The 24,924-nt window shown below is 42.4% G+C and overlaps 1 protein-coding gene across 2 annotated transcripts in view; it reads right to left on the bottom strand.

The window, feature by feature from the left end:
* The window catches only part of SATB1 (SATB homeobox 1), a 235,187-nt gene that overhangs the window by 164,002 nt on the left and 46,261 nt on the right, over positions 1-24,924 (bottom strand). The window contains exons 3-4 of one of the 2 annotated variants that reach the window (XM_069729965.1): positions 23,766-23,854; positions 23,497-23,646 (exon numbers count right to left, since the gene is read on the bottom strand). The exons of the other annotated variant lie outside the window; for it this stretch is intronic. The gene's annotated coding sequence lies outside the window, so the exon portion shown is untranslated. The remainder of the gene's footprint in view (positions 1-23,496; positions 23,647-23,765; positions 23,855-24,924) is intronic. 2 annotated transcript variants of the gene reach the window in all.

The raw sequence follows: 24,924 nt of genomic DNA on the forward strand, positions 1-24,924 counted from the left end.
CTTACCACCAGGTCTCTTCTTTCTCCTGCACACCGGATAGTGACGTCAGCAGCGTGATCACATGATTTGATCACGCTGCTGGCGTCGCTCTGACCCAGCGGTCAGAGCCTCAATTGTACTCGCAGCTGGTAGATGTCTGTGAGTACAATTGATCTCCGGGAGCCGGCGCGCTGCAGCTTCTCTGTGCCGGCTGTCAGCTTGACAGTCGGCACAGAGAACAGCTGACTCCCAGTGCGGGGGCGGCAGAATGCAGCCGCCGGGGGAGACACTTTGGACCGCCGCATTAGGTGGCCCAACTGCGCCCCCCTGCCGACTGCGCCTGGGGCACATGCCCCGGCTGCCCCCCCCTAGATACGACACTGTGGACAACCACTCCATTCCAGGCACAAATAACTGTGTCATTAATCTCTCAGATTATAAACCCAACAAAGTGGAGCTGGCCGTGCTTTCCAGAGGACTCTCATTTTGTCCTACTATGGCCCTGGATAAAACTGAACTCTGCAGTGATATGGAACATTTTTTCAGGAGACTGCATCTGAGGGAATATTTCAGTGATACAGAAGATTCAGGACCCACCTGGACGGAAGAAAAAGGGATCCTAACAACAAAGAAGAGATCAGACTGAACACCTCCACCTGGACGCAACCCTCATTTGGATAACTATGTAGACTCCTTCAGACATTTGATAAAATCCACCATCATAGATACTAACAGGAGACAAGCATCCGACATCAGTGCCCAGGAGAGAAAGGCCATACAGTCTCTGAAAACCAACAAAGAAATCATCATCAAACCTGCTGACAAGGGTGGTGCAATAGTCATGATGAACACATAAGACTATATGAGGGAAGCAAACAGACAACTTATGGACAAACACTACTACAAAAAATTGGAGTCGGATCCTACACAGGATTATTACAAGGAACTAAACAAGTTGGTATCTTGTCTGCTCGACGAATCCATAAGAACCAATGACCTGATACCAGAAAGTCCAAGAACAGGGACATTCTACATGCCTCCCAAAATCCACAAATCTGGAAACCCAGGAAGACCAATTATTTCATGTGTGGGCACCCTTACTGAGCAGGTATCTGGATGGGTAGAGGGTATTCTTAAACCCCTGGTAAAAGATACACCCAGCTTCATTCAGGACACAACTGACCTATTGAATAAACTATCAGCAATAGGTCTTCTACCAGAAGGAACCATCCTGGCCACCATGGATGTGGAATCTTTGTACTCCAATATCTCACACCAGGATGGATTAAATGCCTGCAAATTCTTCCTGGAAAACGCAGGGACTGATGAAAATTCTGTGGTGAAACTTATAAAATTCATCCTCACCCACAATTACTTTGAGTTTGACAAGAAGATCTATCTACAGGAGACTGGCACAGCAATGGGAAGTAAAATGGCCCCACAGTATGCAAATCTTTTCATGGCCAAGCTTGAAAGCAACTTTTTGTCCTCATGTCCCATCAGGCCTCTGGCGTACTACCGCTACATTGATGACATTTTAATCATCTGGACGGAGTCTGAGCCACAGCTAAAGACGTTTCATGAACAGTTTAATCAATTTCATCCTACCATCAACTTGACACTCAATTACTCCTGCACTGAAATTAACTTTTTGGACACCATCATTAAGCTGCAGAACAATAAAATAGAGACATCCCTGTATCAGAAGCCAATCGACCGTCCAACATACCTTAAATGGGACAGTTTTCATCCAAAACACATAAAAAACTCTATTGTCTACAGCCAAGCCATCAGATACAATCACATATGTTTCAACCCAATGGATAGGGATAAACACCTTGGTCGCCTCAGAAAGACCTTTTTGAATCAGGGCTACCATCCAAGAACAATTGAAAATCAGATCACAAGAGCCACCAGAATATCAAGGAATCACCTGCTACATTACAAAGCTAAAGAAGAAAATAACCAGGTACCTCTAGTGGTTACCTACAATCCAAATCTGGAGGTGCTAAGGGGAGCTGCACGGAAATTACAACCTTTACTACAAAAAGATGCCCGCTTACAATCCATTTTTCCAGACCCCCCACTACTGTGTTTTAGGCAGCCCCCAAATCTAAGAAGCATCATTGTCAAGAGCTCCCTGTCCTCTCCAACAGCTGCAGGTACCTTTCCTTGCAACCAGAAAAAATGTAAAACCTGTCCATTTATAATGACCACGGACAAGATAAAGATTCCCAATTCACATCAGGACTACAATATACCAGGTACTTTCAGCTGCATCACTTCTAATGTGGTGTACCTAATTATTTGTACTAAATGTCCAACTGGGGGTCTGTATGGGGGGGAGACAGGGCAGAAACTGAGAACAAGGATGAACTCTCATCGCCATACAATAAGAGAAAAAAGAATGGATATACCTGTGGCAATACATTTCTGTCTCCCCAATCATAACATTAAGGACATGAAATTACTTGTGCTAAAGGGGAGCTTCAAATCCCAGAGAGACAGAAGAGTCTGGGAATATAAACTGATGACGACCTTTGACACTCTAACTGAAGGAATGAATGTGTCACATGGATTTATGTCTTTTTACATCAACTAAGGAACTTGCCCCTCAGACCATGTGGGGTCATCACAACAGAGACCCTAATCACAGGACAATAAAACAATCCTTATCTAAGAATTGGCCCAATATTTATGGACGTAACTGTTTATCACCCATGGTAATTCTGCTTCATGTCACCTGTCTTATCCATGGTTTTTCCCTTTTTTTTCTATGCTATGTTGTGCATAAATATGTGATTCTTCAGAATTTGTTTTAGTCTTTGCCTGATGAAGAGACGTATGTAGTCTCGAAAGCTTGCAATTTGTTACCATCTTTTCAGTTAGCCATTAAAAGGTATCAACCACTGAGGACTCTCAACTCTAAATATTTTTCTTGCACACTCTTGGCATTCTCTTAATGAGCTTCAAAAGGTAGTGACCGGAAATAGTTTTCACTTCACAGGTGTGCCCCGTCAGGTTTAATAAGTGGGATTTCTTGTCTTATAAATGAGGTTGGGACCATCAGTTGTGTTGTGCAGAAGTCTGGTGGATACACAGCTGATAGTCCTATTGAATAGACTGTTAGCTGCTTTTTTCTTGCCATAATACAAATTCTAAGTAAAGAAACGAGTGGCCATCATTACTTTAAGAAATGAAGGTTAGTCGGTCCAAAAAATTGGGAAAACTTTGAAAGTGTCCCCAAGTGCAGTTGCAAAAACCATCAAGCGCTACAAAGAAACTGGCTCACATGAGGACCGCCCCAGAAAAGGAAGACCAAGAGTCACCTCTGCTTCTGAGGATAAGTTTATCCGAGTCACCAGCCTCAGAAATTGCAGGTTAACAGCAGCTCAGATTAGAGACCAGGTCAATGCCACACAGAGTTCTAGCAGCAGATACATCTCTACATCAACTGTTAAGAGGAGCCTTTGTGCAGCAGGCCTTCATGGTAAAATAGCTGCTAGGAAACCACTGCTAAGGACAGGCAACAAGCAGAAGAGATTTGTTTGGGCTACAGAACACAAGGAATGGACATTAGAACAGTGGAAATCTGTGCTTTGGTCTGATGAGTCCAAATTTGAGATCTTTGGTTCCAACCACCGTGTCTTTGTGCGACAGAGAAAAGGTGAACAGATGAACCCTACATGCCTGGTTCCCACAGTGAAGCATGGAGTAGGAGGTGTGATGGTGTGGGGGTGCTTTGCTGGTGACACTGTTGGGGATATATTCAAAATTGAAGGCATACTGAACCAGCATGGCTACCACAGCATCTTGCAGTGGCATGCTATTCCATCCGGTTTGTTGGACCATCATTTATTTTTCAACAGGGCAATGACCCCAAGCACACCTCCAGGCTGTGTAAGGGCTATTTGACCAAGAAGGAGAGTGATGGGGTGCCACGCCAGAGGACCTGGCCTCCACAGTCACCAGACCTGAACCCAATTGAGATGGTTTGGGGTAAGCTGGGGTGCAGAGTGAAGGCAAAAGGGCCAACAAGTGCTAAGCATCTCGGGGAACTCCTTCAAGATTCTTGGAGGACCATTTCCTGTGACTACCTCTTGAAGCTCATCAAGAGAATGCCAAGAGTGTGCAAAGCAGTTATCAAAGCAAAAGGTAACTACTTTGAAGAACCTAGAATATAAGACATAATTTCAGTTTCAAGTCAAGTTTTTGTTCCAATCAGGTATCTCAGTCTCATCATCATCTTCCTCATTGTCTCCACCAACAGGAGTTACAGTTTGGGAACGAGGGTCTACATTATGCTCAGAACCTTCTTTGTCTGGGCCTGGATCCGACTCACAAAGATTCTTGGCATCAGTGCAGATCATTTCCTTGTCTGGATTCACAGAAGCTCTGGAGCAGACCTCTGATTCCCAGGCTATAGTATGAGTAAACAGCTCTGCAGACTCAGCCATCTGTATTACCCCATACTCAGCCGGACGGCTGGAGACTTGGGAGCTGTGAGGAAGCAAGTGCGATTGGGGTGACACCTCTGAGGACTGGAGTAGTTGTGATGTTGAAGTTGACATGGAGGAGAGCCCACTTGAACGAGCACTTGAACAAGCACCTGCTGTTTTTGTGCCCCAAAACAGCTCAAATTGGAAATTGGCAAACAGTTCGACTCGAACACCGCTCATCTCTAGTACACACACACGACTGCTTATTCGGAAAAGTCACCTGAAACAGCAGGTATGCTTTAAATAAATACATCTCCAATAGTAATTTGCTTGTTATGCCTTGGTGAATATTATTTGCACATGCCTCTAATTACGTTTGCTTTCATCTATGTACACAAAACATATATTTGCCAGTATTCTACAGTAACATTTATATCATTCAGTGCTCTAGTCATTTGGTCTTATGAGCTGAGATTTTGTCGAGTTCTGAAAGCTTGAAAAAGAGACTGGAATGAAAGCTAATATTTTCTTTCTTACTATATAGACCACCTATGAAAACAGAAAAAAAGGCATCTTGAAGCTCATCAAGAGAATGCCAAGAGTGTGCAAAGCAGTCATCAAAGCAAAAGGTGGCTACTTTGAAGAACCTAGAATATAAGACATACTTTCCGTTGTTTCACATTTTTTTGTTAAGTATATAAGTCCACATGTGTTAATTCATAGTTTTGATGCCTTCAGTGTGAATTTACAATTTTCATAGTCATGAAAATACAGAAAAATCTTTAAATGAGAAGGTGTGTTCAAACTTTTGCTCTGTACTGTAAATATATAAATAAATGTGTCTCACTGACATATATATATATATATATATATATATATATATATATATAGACTGTATATATGTTTTCACAAATATTTGAGCCCATGGATCCATTATATGTCCATTTTGCAAGCCGGCGGGATGCCATATGGATGGCACATGGATAATTTTTGGAGAAAAAAATCGCATCCTCGCTTTGAATACGAATCACTGTTCAGGAACTTTTCTGCTTATCTCGGCCATAAAAAATGGACCGTATTTTTATGCGTTAGGTCTGACCCCGGCCTAACACCAACTGGCGAAGCTGAGCTCTGACCACTGGGGTTAACTAGTTAAATGATGCTGTCAATATCGTTCAGAGGCACATATAGTACACGGACCAGGGGGCATTCCCGTTCCATGCACCTATAAGCCCCCCTGTGGCACTGATGACTTGCCATGACAGCCGAGGGTCTGCTGAAGACTCCCATGACTGTCGTTCAAGGAAAACCATAATTTTTGCTATGTACTGCAAACTGTGCTATTGCATTGCATAATACAAGTGATCAGGTGATCATAGGTTCATACTCCTAAAAAGATTATCAAATAAGTAACAAAAATTTTTCAAAATATATATTAAAAAAGTATAAAAGTTTGCTCCCATTAAAAGTAAAGAAATAAAAAAATACACATATATGGTATCGCTGTGTCCGTAAAACTACAATTTATCAAAACATAACGTTATCCAGATCAGTGAGTGCTGTAATGAGAGAAGGAATCTAGATACTGATGCCAGAATTGCGGTTTTTGGTAACAGCAAGTTTGTGAAACAATGCAATAAGAAATAATCAAAATATATCTACCCCAAAATTGTATTAATAAAAGCATAAGCTCGCCATGCAAATAATCAAGCCATCACACAGCTCCAGAAACCGAAAAATAAAAACGTCACAAGTTTCGCAAAATAGTAACATAAGCCACATTTTATAAATTTCCAAATTTTTTTGACCACTTAAAAACTTTCAAAGTTTGGTATTGCTGGAATCATACTGACCTGGAGAATCATAATCACAAGTCATTTTTACTAATCAATTACATGAAAACAAACCCCAAAGAATAGTTTCGATTTGTGAGGTTTTTTTCACACTTGGATTGTCTTCGCCCTTTTTACAGTAAATTGAATGGTTAAATGAATGAGAACATTTAAACCTACAACTCTACCCACAAAAATCATGCCCTTATATGTTCGTGTTGATGGAAAAGACATGGCTTTTGCAATAGGAGAAAAAAACGAAAACATGAAAAATCGCCCAGTCAGGAAGGGATAAACGAATACAATAAACACCATAAAGAAAACAATATCCAAGCACCTCAATTGCTGTTTTTTGTTTGCCACCCGTCCTCCACAAACGCAATAAAAAGTGATCAAAATGCCCTATACAGCTCTATCAATGAAAAATAAAGAAAATGTATTGGCCTTGGGAAAATGGTGACACAAACCACTTTTTTTTAAATAATATAATAATTATTTAATAATAATTACCAGTAAAATAATTAAAGTACAAAGATAATTGCCATTATCATACTAACTTGGAGTATCATTTTGCCACTTCATTTTTCCCGCACAATTATTACCGTAAAAACCACTGACAAAAAAAAGTAATGATATGTTTTTCCCTATTTCATCTTAGTAAAAAAAATTCCCCTTTTTCAGTACAGTGTGTGATAAACAGAATGGTGTTATTCAAAATGACAACTCGTCTCCTAAAAAAAACAAGCTTTTGGAAGAAAAGGAGAAAAAAGACAAAAGTGAAACATCTGCATCATTAAAGGGTTAAAATAATGGCACTTATTTTAACCAATTCCCAACCCCCTGACTGAGAAGTTAGCGTAATCTAATAGCTGCTGCTGATCTGCAAAGTGAAATAATCCATCCCTTGTTTCATCAAACTTCTAGTTTAAATGTACCGTAAGTCTTTTTCTGGACACAAACCCCCTGTACAGATATCTACGAAAAGTGATCTTGCAGAAAGTACAGTAGTTAATCTAGGCAGGTTTACTTCTATTTTTTTTAATATAATAAACAAGATATTAAGCAATAAAAGTTGGCAAGTTCACAGTCTGACCACAACGGAAAAAGAAAGGTACTTCAGAATATTTCACCAAGAACGGAAACAAGGGTGTGGGGATTGTTTGAAGGTATTTCATTATAGTGCGAAATGGTAAACACAACCTGCTATATGCAGGGAGTTGGCTTGTAAATACTGAAAAAAATACATTTTCTATGATCAAATTTTATCAGATTTTTATCAAACCAAGTTCATAAAATATACGGCTTCTGACGCACATCATTTTCTTTATTTTTGTATGAAATGTTTTATTATGTTTGTATGTTTCCCAGAATATGGGAAGGGAAAGGAAAGGGGATAACATCAACTTCTGATTCAGTAAGTCATTTAACAAAGACAATATCATAGTAAACTCATTAGTATCTCTCCAGTCCTGTTAGAAGTGTGGACAGTGGTGGAGATGACAAAGCAACCACTCCAGCTCGGTATTGAATCAGGAAAGAAAAACATGTCATCCACAGCTGAGGACAACCTATAACGAACAATATGTCCCAATGTTTAAATTTAAAATAGAGGAGGGAACAAGAGAAATAAAAACAAAAAAATAGTGTGGGAGGGGGTGCAGGGAAAAGGCTCAAGATTGGGCTACATCATTTTTAAATTATGGGGTACTGTTAAAAGGAACAGTGGCTCGATGGTTAAATATTGTAACCTTGCAGCTCTGGGGACATAGGTTCAAATTCCACATTCTAAAGACATACTGATGGGGACAGTGATGATAATGTCTGTAAAGTTCTGTAACATTAATGGCACTAGATAACTGAGTCAAATAAATAAAATGTGAAAAAATGCCATTAACATGCAGATATGGGATTAATCTGGAGTTTAATCGCGTTCTAAAGCTGCTCAGCTGGGAGAAAATGAACTCTCGGCAGCCCCAGGCATTCAGTCATAGAGGGCGGCCGGCGCGGCTTCAGTCACCACTCAGTACATAGTGAGCGGCCTCTGAAAACATGCCCCGGCACTGATTAATGGGTAGGAGAAGCTAAGACTTTTCCTCATACAAGAAAAATGAATGAAACGTGAATTGTAAAAATTGATGTGTACCAAAAATTAATCCAGCACAGTGAAAAGAACACATACAGTTTTTCAGTTTGATAAAAAACTAATGTGTGAAGCTTGAGATACCCTCATCAGTAGTGTGTGTTTCTGCAACATTTAACGGCTTACCCCTACACAGCAGACTGAGGTCATCCTAACCCAGCGGGATCAGCCGGCAGTCTAGTGTCTGAGCCTACTGACTCTTCCCTGATACATCACGAAGGGTAAAGGCCTGGTCCTTTTATTCTCTGAGAGAAAAGCTGCTGTCAGATGAGTTGGAGTCCAGCTTTCATGTGAATGCAGAAATCTGTCAAGATACAAATGCTTCTCATTAAATTAGAATATCATCAAAAACTTAAATTATTTCAGTTTTTCAACACAAAAAGTGAAACTCATATATTATATAGAGTCATTACAAGCAGAGTGATCTATTTCAATTGTTTATTTCTGTTAATGTTGATGATTATGGCTTACAGTCAATGAAAACCCCAAAATCATTATCTCAGTAAATTAGAATACTTTATAACACAGCTTGAAAAATTATTTTAAAATCCGCAATGTTGGCCTACTGACATGTATGTTCAGTTAGTGCACTCAATACTTGATCGGGGCTCCTTTTGCATCACTTACTGCATCAATGCGGCATGGCATGGAGGCGATCAGCCTGTGGCACTGTTGAGGTGTTATGGAATCCCGGGTTGCTTTGATAGCTTGTCTGCATTGTTGGGTCTGGTGTCTCTCATCTTCCTCTGGACAATAACCCATAGATTCTCTATGGGGTTAAGGTCAGGCGAGTTTGCTGGCCAATCAAGCACATTGATACTGTTGCTTTTAAATTAGGTATTGGTACTTTTGGCAGTGTGGACAGGTGCCAAGTCCTGCTGGAGAATGAAAATTCCATCTACAAAAAGCTTGTCAGCAGAGGGAAGCATGAAGTGCTGCGCTGACTTTGGTCTTGATAAAACTCAGTGGTCCTACACCAGCAGATGACATGGCTCCCCAAACCATCACTGATTGTGGAAACTTCACACTAGACCTCAAGCAGCTTGGATTGTGTACCTATCCACTCTTCCTCTAGATTCTGGGACCTTGATTTCCAAATTAAATGCAAAATGTACTGTCATCTGAAAACATCACCTTGGACCACTGAGCAACAGTCCAGTTCATTTTCTCCCTGGCCCAGGTAAGACGCTTCTGGCATTGTGTATTGGTCATGAGTGGCTTGACACAAGAATTGTGACACTTGAAGCCCATGTCCTGTTACGTCTGGGTGTGGTGGCTCTTGAAGCAATGACTCCAGTAGCAGTCCACTCCTTGCGAATCTCCCCCAAATTTTTGAATGGCCTTTTCTTGACAATCCTTTCAAGGCTGCGGTTATCCCAGTTGATTGTGCACCTTTTTCTAGCACACTTTTTCCTTCCACTCAACTTACCATTAATATGCTTGGACACAGCACTCTGTGAACAGCCAGCTTCTTTTGTGGCTTACCCTCCTTGTGGAGTGTGTCAATAACTGCCTTCTGGACATCTGTCAAGTCTGCAGTCTTCCCCATGATTGTGGAGCCTACCTTTTTAAACTCTTAGGATTCCTTTGCAGGTGTTTTTTGTTAATTATTGTAATTCACTTAGATAACGACTTTTGGTTTTTCATTGGCTGTAAACCATAATCATCAACATTAACAGAAATAAACAATTGAAATAGATCACTCTGCTTGTAATGACTCTATATAATATACAAGTTTCACTTTTTGTATTGAAGAGCTGAAATAAATTAACTTTTTGATGATATTCTAATTTTGTGGGAAGCACTTGAAAGTGTCGATTGATCAATCACTTGGACCAACCGCTATTTTTATGGAGGGTAGTGATGAGCGAGTATACTCGTTGCTCGTGTTTTCCCAAGCATGCTCGGGTGGTCTCTGAGTATTTCTGAGTGCTTGGATATTTAGTTTTTGTCAATGCAGTTGCATGATTTGCGGCTTCTAGGCAGCCTGAGTACATGTGGGGGTTGCCTGGTTGTTAGGAAATCCCCACATGTATTCCAGCTGTCTAGCAGCTGCAAATCATGCAGCTACGGAGACAGAAACTAAATCTCTGAGCACTCACAAATACTCGGAGACCACCCAAGCATGCTCAGGAAAACCTGAGCAAAGAGTATACTCACTCATCACTAATGGAGGGTTTAATGCAATGATAGGACAATGCTCATCACTGTAGAGACACCCTTGATATAGAGAATAGTCACATCCAGTTCTTAGAGCTAAAGAGGTTGTCTGGTAAAAATAAGTTATCCAACTAAACAAGATAGGTGATAACTTATTGACTGAATCTTATGAACCATCTGATTTTCAGTTTTTGAGCCTTATACAGGGCTCATTTGCAGGGACTCCCAGGTTTCATCTGTAGAGTAGGTGCTGACTTGTGGCGCAAGTTGAAAAGAATGACCAGAGCCAGGGACACAATGACATACAAAGCTACAACTAAAGGAAATTTAAATAGTGATGGGCTTGCTGATTGGATTCTGAATATTAATTCTGATTGGTCTGATGACCTGTCTTCTTTCTGACCAGTTAGTCAAATGCTGCTATTGTACCTCCAGTAGAATCCTCGGACCAGGAGGGTGGTGGATGTCAGAACGATACCATGTGTTGTATGGACATAGTTGGTCAATTGATAGGGTGCAAAGTTGTTTATTGATATGTACAACATGACGCGTTTCAGAGCCAATCCAGCTCCTTCATTAGATAAAACATAAAAATCCTGTTTGACTTTTAACAAAAGCTGATGTTATGGACTTTATAAAGTATCAACTGAGCAAGCGTGTCCATACAATGCTCCTGGTAAGACACAGTTCAACCCACTGGTGTCTGACAGCAGCGCCAAGTAAGCGGACTGTATCAAAAACTACTGGATGTGCTTATATCGTTTTCGTCAAGAAACCGCCAGCTGCAGCTGGCCAAATTCCCTGAGCTAGTAAAGTATAATTAATATACTTTAATATCATTTTAATTAATAAAATTAGTATAATTTAATTGGTCAAACTGTCTGGCTATTCAAATAGATGGACAGGTTAGAGTTCCACAAAGTGCCCAGCGTCTCTGCCAAAGCCTCCAAGAAGAGTAGTGGCAGTTCAAGACGAATATATTGCAAGCATGATACTTGTAATACTGCAGATATATGATATTTATTATCATATTTATAATTTATATTATTAGTATCAATGCACATTGAATAGAGACATACAGATATAAGGACTGATGCGTTCAACTTTCCACATATCGTATAAATCATTCTATGTGCAATATTTGGAAAGAAATATCTCAAGAAAATCTATTTGACAGTTTACATATCACTGATGACTTTTCCTCTTCTTGGTCATGTGAAAACGTGGAGATGACTGCAGAGATAAGATTGCTGTTTAGAAGGCAGTGCACACAGTGTTTGAATCATTTGAGTGAGATCAGATGAGATCTGTTTTTCTTCCTGCTGGCTGTATATTTCATTAAAGTGAACAATTCAATGTATGTTGTTGAGGATCATACTGGATTAAATTGAACACATAAAAATCTAAGGGCATATACTGTACATCTGTTTGGTGTGAAACCTCAGATTTGCTGAGCAGTACAGAATTGGCATGGGCACCTCCAATATACCCTGAGGTTTATTGGGTAGAATCCTAAGCCTGCCACTTCAAAAGGTTTGGCCTTCCACTTGTACTGAGTGTTTATCTGTGTTGGCAAGATAAGGAATGTGAAATGATGATGGGTCTTTGATGACTTTGGGTTATTTCCTCTACTTTGATGTGATCAGGACTATCGTTTTGAAATGTTTCACCATGCCAAAATAGTAAAACAAATTACTAAAACAACTCAGGTTGTGGGCATTACAGAGGTAAAGAAAATACAAAAAACTATAACTACAGCATAATGAAGGAAACTTTTCATTTTCAGTGGAAATAATCTATAATGTTAAGACATGATGAATCCATGTGAGTATACATACTGCCACTCTCACCTTGAGCACCCTATCTTGCACTCCTTTGTAGCCATATCCATTTTCTCTCCACATCCCTTTTTGTTTTGTGTTTTCACTTTTTCTTCCCTCTTTTGGTCATTTACATTACTTTTACTTTTTACACCTAATATCTTGGGTATATTCCAAAGTTTAAATGGTCAATGTACTTTTGACAAATTTTGCATAAATGTAATGTGTGAATATCAGATACTTTGTAATATATTTGCTTGGTTAAAATGTCTCTTTCTCAGCTAATCAGCTACTTCTCCTTCCTCCTGTCCATTTGAACTCATTGTTAATTCTCCAAAACTACTAAAATCCGTCCTGTGTCAAGACATACTTTCAGATCACTGAGAGATCAAGTTACATACTGCCTATAGTAATCAATGGAGTGGGGAAGGGATAAGAGAAAAGGAAGCAGCCGCAGTGAGAAAGAGAGAGAGCGCTATCTAGTGAGTGTTTTATCTCACACTAATGTTAAATTCACTGCTATGCTGCACTTTTCTACTGAATGATCTCCTCCATGCTGCTGCCAAGTGAAATAAGGGTATGTGCACACGTTGAAGATTAGCCTCTGGAATTTTTTGTGCGGATTCTGCATCTCTTGGCAGAAAACGCAGGTGCGGATTCGATGCGTTTTTTATGCGGATTTTGTGTGGATTTAGTGCGGATTTTGTGTGGATTTCATGAGTTTTTACCCCTGCGGATTTCTATAATGGAAGTAGTATAAAAATGCTGCAGATCCGCACAAATAAATGACATGCTCCTTCTTTTGACCCGCAGCATTTTCCGTGCGGCATTTTCAGCGCAGAATTTTCCGCACCATCATTAGCACAGCAATTTTTTTTCCCATTGATTTACATTGTACTGTAAATCACTTGCGTATCTGCAGTGTTTCTGCGCAGAAAAAATGCTGCGGATCCGCAGTAAATTAGCAATGTGTGCACATAGCCTAATAGTAAAGTCCACTCACCTGTCTCTAAGTAGTGCAGAGTTCTATATCTTAGTTGGTTGGCATTTTTCGAAACTTAATAGTTCCATTTTATATTAGATGAATATGAACCATTGAGATTCGAAATGGGTCAAGTTTTTAAAAATATTGAAATAAATGGTTTTTTTTATTGTATGCTAGTTCGAATTGTGGACTTTTTGCCACTGAAGTTAGTCTCTGCTTGAGACATTTAGGTCAGGAACAGATGAAAATTAAAAATAGGACTTGTTACGTGGAAAATTGGCGAAAAGTACAGGACACAAGTAATATATGGACTAGAAATATGGTTTTTCCTTAAGTACACACTAGTGTTGAGCCATCCCACTAGTGTTCGAGTTCGGTTCAGTTTGTCGAATTGGGGCATGTTCGACGAATGTTCGTTGAACGTCCGACGAACACCATCGAACACCATTGAAACCAATGGCAGGCAAACACAAACACATACAAAATAGAAAACACATAGAAAACACCTTAAAATGTGTCCAAAAGCTGACAAACTGCTCAGAAGACACAACAAACACATGGAAAAGTCACAACTACATATAGTCATGAAAAAGAAAAGAGGTGGAGGAGTAAAAGGAGGAGGAGACACAGATATAGGCATGTCATGCCCTTCTAAAATCAAGAAAGGCTGGAGTAAAAATCTATAATCACCATACCAACACCCAGACGTCGTGACAAAAAAAGGGGCAGGTCAGTAAATGACAACATCGACGTGGAACCAAGTACAGTACTATGTACTGTACCCCCTTTGATGAGGCAATCATGCGGGTCAAGCAGTTGGGAAGGGGCACCCTACTGGCCAAAACAGACATTGAGGGGGCGTTCCGGGTTACTACCTGTGCCTCCGAATAGTGTCCTCCAATTGGGCTGCTTCTGTGAAGGAGCATACTACATAGATCGTTGCTTGCCCATGCGGTGCTCCATATCCTGATCACTTTTTTCGGCGTTTAGTTGCTTCCTCGAATGGGTCATCATGGACAGTTCTAAGGGGGCACATATTATCCATTACCTCGATGATTTCTTATGCCTGGGCTCAAAAGATTCGCCACAGTGTGAATACACGCGGTAGTCCACCTGTGAGGAGAGAGCTGGAGGGAGAGTTGACACCCCATAGCCGAGGGGTTAGATTGAGAAAGGAAGAAGGTGGTGTAGCTTGCTTCATGGGTGGGGTACTCTGCTGAGTAGCAGAAATTGCTACTAGGCCCAAAGTATTGCCTGGGCTAGATGCAGTTAAAAATTAGTAATTAGATAACAGGCGGTGTAGCTTGCTTCATGGGTGGGGTACTCTGCTTTGTAGCACAAAATTCTACTAGGCCCAAAAGGATTTCCTGGGCTAGATGCCGTTAAAAATGAGTACTTAGATAAACAGGTGGTGTAGCTTGCTTCATGGGTGGGGTACTCTGCTGAGTAGCACAGAATTCTACTAGGCCCAAAAGGATTTCCTGGGCTAGATGCAGTTAAAAATGAGTACTTAGATAAACAGGCGGTGTAGCTTGCTTCATGGGTGGGCTACTCTGCTGACTAGCAGACACTGAAGCTTTGGAGCAGACCTCTGAATCCCAGGCCATAGTATGAGTAAACAACTCTGCAGATGACCCCACCCACCTGCAATTGACGATGGCAACGTCATGTAAAACACAGCAAGGGGACTCCAAAAAGAGTTTCAATTTTTTCCAAAAATTCGGCCACAGACACCTCTTAGGTGGCATCAATTTCGCCAGAGTTTTTTTTAAAACGGTTGGTGAGGTGATTTTCAAAAATCATCAAGCTTTTAGACTCCCTCAGATGACACAGGGGTAGAAAAGTCCTTGCACAGCCAGGATTTGTTCATCTTGATGAACGTTAGTGTCACCACCTAGCGGTCCGGGGTGCCTACTTTCTCTTCCCCGCCTGTTCTTACCTCCTCCGGTCCTGTCCTGGGCCAGCAGGGTCATGCTCCGGTCGTCCGCATCGAATCAGCAACCCTAGTTTCGGATCCAGTTTCGGCTCCCTGCAGTCTTCTGCCTTCATCTAAGTTCGTTCTGCCCTGTTTTTGCCTCTTCATTTCTTCCCTGCCTCCTAGGTCGGTTTTACACAGGTAACTGTCTCATCGGACCCTCTATTGGTGGTCAAGGGGAAATCCCTGTATTGGGGTCACTCCAAGCCTTGGACTCCTTAGAGGTTCTCTGGTGTTTTGGTCCTGTGGCCTTCCTTTGGGGTGTCTTCCCTAGTATATTGGTATTTCTGTACAATAAAGCTTTTGAACGTGCTTTCCTAGTCTGGCTCTCCCTTCCTGGTATCAGCAACAGTTGTACTTGCGGTCCAGTGGGTCCACCCGATAGATCCATATATAGGGCATCACAGTTAGTCTGTCTACATTGTCACTGGACAGCCGCATGCGCTTATCTGTCAGCACACCGCCAGCAGCGCTGAACACACGTTCAGAGAGAACGCTGGCTGCGGGGCACGGTGAGATCTCCAAGGCGTGAGTGGCGAGCTCAGGCCATTTTTCAATATTGGAAGCCCAAAAGGAGCAAGGGTCCAGTTCCACAGTCATGGCATCGATGTTAACTTGGAGATACTCCTGTATCATCCTCTCTAGGCATTGGCTATGCGTCAGACTTCTTGTCTCCTGTGGCCTTGCAAAGGATGGTCTAAAAAAATCTTGAAACGATTAGAAAAAAATTGCTGTTACCACCAGATACGATGTTACTGTTACGGTTTGAGTGATGACTCGATAGTCCCTCGGTTGGCAAGTTAGAACTCCGAGATTGACTACGCGCACCACTGGTGTTTTGTGGAAAAGTAGATGTTAGATTCTGTAACAATCTCTGCTGATACTCGTGCATGCGTGAATCCCTTTCTATGGCAGGAATTATTTCAGCAAATTTACTTTTGTACCCGGGATCTAAGAGTGTGGCAACCCAATAGTCGGCATTACTTCGGATTCTGACAATCCGAGGGTCATGTTGCAGGTAGTGCAGCAAGAAGGCACTCATGTGTCTTGCGCATCCAGGAGGACCAAGTCCTTGTTGTCTTGGCGGCGGCGAGGTGAGAATCATGCTTCCTTCCTCTGCCTTCTCCCCCCAACCTCGCAGAACAGAAATTTGATCAAGGTCTCCCTCATCTGATGAGTCTTCCATGCCCAGCGCCAGTTGGTCCTCCACTTCTTCCTCACCTCCTGCACCTTCCTCAACAGTTTGGCTGCTACCATGTGCCCTCGGTAATCCCTCTCCCCCAGCCTCCAATGCCAGCCACATTGGTGCTGCCGACCATCTGGACCTTGGAGATATTATCCCTTCCGCATACAACTCCTCCTGTTCCACCTCCTCCTCCTTCCCTTGTTTCATCACCTGACTCCGAATACTGTTTAAAGTGTGTTCCAGCATGTAAATTACCGGAATAGTCATGCTGATAATGGCATCGTCAGCACTAAACATCTTTGTCGCTATTTCAAAACTGTGCAGAAGGGTGCATAGGTCCCTGATCTGAGACCACTCGTGCAGCATGATTTGCCCTACCTCTGGATTTTGTTGGCCCAGGCTATACGTCATAATGTATTGCACCAGGGCTCCTCAGTGCTGCCACAGTCGCTGCAACATGTGCAGAGTTGAAAGATGTGGGCACATAGCATGTCAGCTGGTGAACTGGCATGCCCAATGCCTTCTGTAGAGATGTAAGTCGTTGAGCTGCGGGATGCGAACGGCGGAAGTGAGCACACAGCGACCGTGCCCTCTGCAGAAGCCCATCTAGTCCGGGAAAGTTGGATAAAAATTGCTGGACAACCAGGTTCAAAAAGTGAGCCATACAAGGCACGTGTGTGACATTGCCCCAGCGAAGGGCCACACCCAGGTTTGCAGCATTGTCCCACACAGCCTTCCCTGGCTGCAGGTTGAGTTGAGACAACCATTGATGGAACTCGGTCTCCAGAGCTGACCAAAAATCCTCAGCTATGTGACTCACATTTCCCAGATATTTCAATGTAAACACCACCTGTTGCCGTTGAGCCCTGGTGACAGCATAGTAAGGAGGAGTGCAGGATTCCTTCTGCGCAGTTAGAACGCGGGTGGCATTACCAGACAGTATTTGGGTGCAGGTGGAGGACATAGAGGAGGTTGAGGACGCAGATGCAGTGGAGGTACTTCTAGATACAGAGGATCGACGAGCAACTCGTGGGGACGGCAAGACTTGGACAGCAGCCCCTTTGTTACCCAGTGCCCAGTCACCGACATGTAACGCCCCTGCCCATGTCTACTCGTCCAAGTGTCTGTGGTGATATGCACCCTGTCACACACAGTTTCTAAAGGAAGTGGTGATGTTGTGTGCGACATGCTGGTGTAGCGCAGGCACAGCTTTCTTTGAGAAGTAGTGGCAACTGAGCATCTGGTACTGAGGCACTGCGACGGACATAAGGTCTTGAAAATCCTCTGTGTCCACCAGGTGGAAAGGCAGCATTTCTGTAGCCAACAGCTTGCAGATGGTGAAATTCAACCTCTTAGCTTTGTCATGGCTAGGAGGAAATGGTCTTTTACTTGTCCACATCTGAGGGACTGAGGGCTGGCTGCCGTGCTTACACGGGGTTGAGTAGGGTGTCCCTGGCAAACTGCTGGTCTGTGAGGAAGGTGCAGGCGGAGATGTTATGTTGCCTTGATCAAAATGTTGTCTCGATGTCAGAGAGCCCTCAACACCAGCAGGTGTTTCCACTTGCAAATGTCCTGACGACCTGCCAATCACACTGGCTATTGGGTAAAGAGGTGGAAGGTCTGCATCCAAAACCATGTGCGACTGCTGTCCCCACAGTCACAGAGGATGAAGAGGATGTGGATGCACTTGATGGGGCAGACGGTGGTTGACCCGGCCCACTAGGCCGCATTGTAGCACAGTGAGCTTCCCACTGCAAGTTATGCCTCATATCGATGTGACGGTTCATGCATGAAGTACTCAAACTAGTAATTTTTTGGCCTCTACTGAGATTTTGGCGTCAAACCTTGCAGACAACATGAGTTGAGTCATCCTTTGCGATCTCAAAAAATGCCCAGGCTATGCAAGGCTTAGAGCCTGTGCGATCTGAAGAGCCACCACGATTTCTGCTCAGAGGCATAGTCGGGGTTGAGGATGCAGTTGTTGACGTGCTTCCAGTACTCCGTCTCTGTCCAGGAAGACGCAACCTCCTCTGCTGACCTCATGGACTGGCGGACTGTAGGTTGACAGTAAGTGGGGTCTCCAACCTCGTCATCATAATCCTGTGTGTTCTCACACCCGTCGTCTTCAGAGCCAACCTCTTCCTGCCCTGAACGAAAAGTCAAGTTTTTGTTCCAATTAGGTATCTCAGTCTCATCATCATCTTCCTCATTGTCTCCACCAACAGGAGTTACAGTTTGGGAACGAGGGTCTACATTATGCTCAGAACCTTCTTCATCTGGGCCTGGATCCGACTCACAAAGATTCTTGGCATCAGTGCAGATCATTTCCTTGTCTGGATTCACAGAAGCTCTGGAGCAGACCTCTGATTCCCAGGCTATAGTATGAGTAAACAGCTCTGCAGACTTAACCATCTGTGTTACCCCATACTCAGCCGGGCGGCTGGAGACTTGGGAACTGTGAGGAAGCAAGTGCGATTGGGGTGACACCTCTGAGGACTAGAGTAGTTGTGATGTTGAAGTTGACATGGGGGAGAGCCCACTTGAACGAGCACTTGATATCCGTTCAAGCACCTGCTGTTTTTGTGCCCCAAAACAGCTCAAATTTGAAATTGGCAAACAGTTCGACTCGAACACCGCTCATCTCTAGTACACACACATGACCGCTTATTCGGAAAAGTCACCTGAAACAGCAGTTATGCTTTAAATAAATACAACTCCAATAGTAATTTGCTTGTTATGCCTTGGTGAATATTATTTGCACATGCCTCTAATTACGTTTGCTTTCATCTATGTACACAAAACATATATTTGCCAGTATTCTACAGTAACATTTATATCATTCAGTGCTCTAGTCATTTGGTCTTTTGAGTTGAGATTTTGTCGAGTTCTGAAAGCTTGAAAAAGAGGCTGGAATGAGAGCTAATATTTTCTTTCTTACTATATAGACCACCTATGAAAACAGAAAAAAAGGCATCTTGAAGCTCATCAAGAGAGTGCCAAGAGTGTACAAAGCAGTCATCAAAGCAAAAGGTGGCTACTTTGAAGAACCTAGAATATAAGACATAATTTCAGTTGTTTCACACTTTTTTGTTAAGTATATAATTCCACATGTGTTAATTCATAGTTTTGATGCCTTCAGTGTGAATATACAATTTTCATAGTCATGAAAATACAGAAAAATCTTTAAATGAGAAGTTGTGTCCAAACTTTTGGTCTGTACTATAGTTACATCACAGATGATCACAAAGTGCTAATGCATAAAAAAAGTGCTAATGCATAGAAAAATCAAATAGCTGTCCAGTGTCCACAGACCCCACACGCACGCACACTGCACCTGCCCAATGTGCGTTTCGCCTGAGCTTTGACAAGGGAATTTTCCCTTTTTAATGTCATGTATTATTGAAATAAAATTAATAGTTATTGTAAATCCTTTGGCTGTGTATCATATTTTTAGGTTGCATAAATGCAGTGGATACCCATTTGTGCTATTTTTTGAACATAATTATATTTGATGCAACTGTTTGCCCTGAGTACTGCTGTTAATTATCCTTCCTTAATTATTCCTTTTCATAAAACATCAGATGCTAACCAAAGTTAGATATTGGTCCATCATGTTCTGTAAAAAATGCAGATTACAGCAGGGGTGTCAAACTGCATTCCTCGAAGGCTGCAAACAGGTCATGTTTTCAGGATTTCCTTGCATTGCACAGGTGATAATTTAATCACCTGCAGAGAATGATTCCAGCACCTTGTGCAATGCTAAGGAAATCTTGAAAACACGCATGGTTTGAGGCCCTCGAGGAATGCAGTTTGACACCCCTGGATTACAGACTGGGCTAGATATCATTTACACACAACAATATGAGACTTCTAACTAATCGAAGTATCTCCAAAACATTTTTTTAATTATTTACTTTTTCTTTTAATGACAGCACAAACTTTTTATCACTCAGTTCCTCTTCATAACCTATTTATTGCATTTGTAATCCCAGATGGTATATCAAGTATTCCCCTCTAAATCTGTTACAATGTGTATTAAATAAAAGGTATCACCTGTAGTTGTCTAGTCCATAGGAACAAATGTTTATACCGTAAATATTTTTTCTTTTAGGTTTTAATTTCTGATGGTAGAACTTTTATTCTATTAAGTTTATGGGGACTTCCATCTTAGAATAGCTTCTGTAATATTTAGAGAAATGCATTATTGCAGCCATTGAGACTTGAGATTGACCTCTATGGGAGTGTTTTCTTGGCATGTTCTGTGACCTGTACAGAGGTAATTGTGTAGGACGAGACATGTGAGACCCCAAACTGGCTCCTGTGTTATCTCTATGTGCGTTACCTTAAATTGTAATCCCGTCTGACTATAATGACAGAACAGGAAGTGACGGTCTATTATGTGACTCTGTAGTCAGAGCGAAAACTTCATCATTTCAGATTTTTTAAAAATATAGATGGTGACACAGAAAACTAAACAAAAAAATCAACAGTCTTCAAACATTGTTAGCATAAAAGCTTGATTTAACCCCTTAACGACCGCTGATACGCCTTTTAACGGCGGCAGTTAAGGGTACTTAAACCACAGCGCCGTTAATTACCGGTTGCCGGGGGTAGCTGAGACCCCAGAGAACATGATTCAGGGGTTTTTTACCGACCCCCGGGTTGCGATCGCCGGTAATGAACCATTTACCGGCGGTCGCAAAAAAAACACTGCGATTTCCCATTTAATTTTTCTGTCCTCCGATGTGATTGCACATCAGAGGACAGAGAAATGGGGTCCCCGATAGCCCCTCGATACTCACCTGTCTCCCCCGGTGCTCCTCGTTGCTCTCGATGGCCAATCTTTTTCCGGCAAGAAAATGGCGGGCGCATGCGCAGTGCACCCACCGGCCGGCACCCGAAAGATCTTTGGGGTCTCGGCTGCTAGGGGTAGCCGAGACCCCAAAGAACATGATCGAGGTCGGTTTTTACCGACCCCTGTTTTGCGATTGCCGGTAATTAACTGTTTACCGGCGGTCGCAAAAAAAAAAAAGCGATCTGTCATCCTCTGATGTGATCGCACATCAGAGGACAGAGAAATAGGGGATTCGGGGACCTGTTATACTTACCGGTGTCCCTGGATCCTCCTGCATCCCCTCCTGCCTGCCGGCTTCTTCATCAGGATGGAAAATGGCGGGCGCATGCGCAGTGCACCCGCCATGATCTGCCGGCCGGCAGCTAGAGGAGTTGGGGCTAAAATTAGGGTTAGGGTTGGGGCTAAATTTAGGGTTAGGGTTGGGGCTAAATTTAGAGTTAGGGCTAGGGTTAGGCTTCTTTCACACTTGCGTCGGTACAGGGCCGTCGCAATGCATCAGCCCGACGTACCGATGCATGTTGTGAAAATTGTGCACAACGTGGGCAGCAGATGCAGTTTTTCAACGCATCCACTGCCCAGTCTATTTCCTAGGGAGGAGGGGGCAGAGTTATGGCCACGCATGTGCGGTCGGAAATGGCAGACGCGATGTACAAAAATAGGTTACATTGAACTTTTTTGTGACGGTCCGCCAAAACACAACGGATCCAGTGCACGACGGACGCAATGTGTGGCCATCCGTCAGCAATACAAGTCTATGAGCAAAAAAGGTATCCTGCGGGCACATTTGCAGGATCCATTTGTTTGTCCAAAACGACAGATTGCGACGGATGCCACACGACACAAGTGTGAAAGTAGCCTTAGGGTTAGGGTTGGGGCTAAGTTTAGGGCTAGGGTTAGGGTTGGGGTTAAATTTAGGGTTAGGGTTATGGTTGGGGCTAAATTTAGGGTTAGGGTTAGGGCTAGGGTTAGGTTTGGGGCTAAAGTTAGGGTTAGGGTTAGGGTTGGGGCTAAAGTTCGGGCTGGGGTTAGGGTTGGGGCTAAAGTTAGGGCTATTGTTGGAGCTAAAGTTAGGGCTAGAGTTGCGGCTAAAGTTAGGGTTAAAGTTGGGATTAGGGTTAGGGTTTGGATTAGGGTTGGTATTAGGGTTAAGGTTGGCATTAGGGTTAGGTTTGGGATTAGGGTTAGGTTTGGGATTAGGGTTAAGGTTAGGGTTGGGATTAGGGTTAGGGGTGTATTGGGATTAGGGTTAGGTTTGAGGCTAGGGTTGAGATTAGGATTAGGAGTGTGTTGGATTTAGGGTTTTGATTAGGGTTAAGGTTAGGGTTGAGATTAGGGTTGTTTTGGGGTTAGGGTTGTGATTATCGTTAGGGTTGTGATTATGATTATGGATCGGGTTGGGATTAGGGTTAGGGGTGTGTTGGGGTTAGGGTTGGAGTTAGAATTGGGGGTTTTCCACTGTTTAGGTACATCAGGGGGTCTCCAAACCAGACAGCCAATTTTGCGCTCAAAAAGTCAAATGGTGCTCCCTCTTTTCTGAGCTCTGGCGTGCGCCCAAACGGTGGTTTACACCCATATATGGGGCATCAGTGTACTCGGGATAAATTCAACAACAACTTTTGGGGTCCAATTTCTCAATCAGAAGCCACGACGTCATTCTCAGGCACTAAACTCCTCATTCTAGGAATTTAGGACCTGAGGAATGACGTTGCGGCTTCTGATTGGTCGCGTCGCGGTCACATGGGCGGCACGCGACCAATCAGAAGCCGCGACGTCATTCCTCAGGTCCTCAACGCGCTCATTTTAAACAAAGAAGCCTGTCGGTTACCCGCGGTGTTGTCCAGGGGCCGCCGGAGAGGTGAATATTTCAATATTTTTTATTTTAATTCTTTATTTTACACATTAATATGGATCCCAGGGCCTGAAAGAGAGTTTCCTCTCCTTCAGACCTTGGGAACCATCAGAATACCTTCCGATACTTGATCTAGGAGCTGGAATATTGCCTTTTTCTCTTTTGGAATCTACAACAGGTTTGGTCAGATCATGGTTCCGGGCACACTGGACTTATATTTCATAATTTTTGAGTTGGCCTTTTCCGTTTTCTTTTTGTATGCACAAAAAAAAATACCTGAAGATTTGAAATTTGGAGCACTTCCTTCTTTAGGTTCTGAAGATAGCAGGTTGTTGAGGTGGACCTCTGTTGCTCTCCTTTAGGTGTGTGCTGACTCACATATTCTTTAAAAACATAGTGAAACATTTCTTACACGCAGAAATTCCCCTGTTAAATAGAAATGTACGGTAATTTACCGTATCTCATAATGATAATTCTTAGTCACTTGTTGTTTGACTACATTTGTCAAATTGTCATATCTGGTCACGTCATCTTCATGCACATACCTGTATTACTGATCTGTACTGTATAAATTCGTAATTTTTCTCCCCCTTTCTCCCATACTGTGACTTTTTCTTAAATTCATTCACAATCCCTGAGAAAAAAATATTTGTGCATGTGACATCAGATGTCAATCTCCCTGATAACTAGTGCTTCCTACTTATGGTGAGATTCTGCTTATTCTTTCCATTTCTCATGGAAGATAAAAAAAAAACACAGTAATCGTACATTTTAGTATGTTGGATATTTAACAGCAGCAATGGGCCTTACAGGTGGAAGTGTTTATATCTATCTGACGCCGTCATGCAATATGTTGCAGACATTTTGAGGCACATGCACATTGATCATTTACTAACATGTTACCTATTGTATTTTCCAATAGGTCAATAGCTTGTGAAGTGTTTGGAAGGTGGTTCCCTGACCATATAATGTTTAAACGGGTTTTCTCTTACTATAGAAATTATTGTCAATGAGCCCAGATGGAAGTAATAAAGAAATAAAATCCTTTATTGACCTACCAAATGGATGCCTAACTCTGCAATCATAGGGCACCCAAAAACCTTGACGGCAGGGTTATGTAGTGCCCCATTAGAATAAATCTGTGGCCAGTGAGAGAGCTGAGCCCTGTACTATAATAATAATAATAATTTTTATTTATATAGCGCCAACATATTCCGCAGCACTTTACAATTAAGCGGGGACATGTACAGACAATAAATTCAGTACAAGTTAAGACAATTTAAACAGTGACATTAGGGTGAGGTCCCTGCTCGCAAGCTTACAATCTACAAGGAAATGGGGGGGACACAATAGGTGAAAAGTGCTTGTTATTTCAGATCTGGCAATTATAATAAATAGGGATTTTCATATAAAGCTGCATGATCCGGTCATCAGCCCGTGTGTTTAAGTGCAATAGTCAAGTATCAAGTGCAGTTATCGTGTGCATGGAGGGTGTGGAGACAGATGAATAGTAGGGTGCAGATTCACATCCATATAATATTTGGAAGGAGGGAACAGGACAAAGTTAGTTTACTGAGTAGTTGATGTGGTAGGCTTGTTTGAAGAGATGGGTTTTTAAAGCGCGCTTGAATAGGTCGGGGCTAGGTATCAGTCTGATCATATGGGGAAGTGCATTCCAGAGAGCTGGCGCAGCGCGAGGTTCAG

This window comes from Ranitomeya imitator, chromosome 6, assembly GCF_032444005.1.
Source record: "Ranitomeya imitator isolate aRanImi1 chromosome 6, aRanImi1.pri, whole genome shotgun sequence".
In the NCBI taxonomy this organism is placed as follows: domain Eukaryota; kingdom Metazoa; phylum Chordata; class Amphibia; order Anura; family Dendrobatidae; genus Ranitomeya; species Ranitomeya imitator.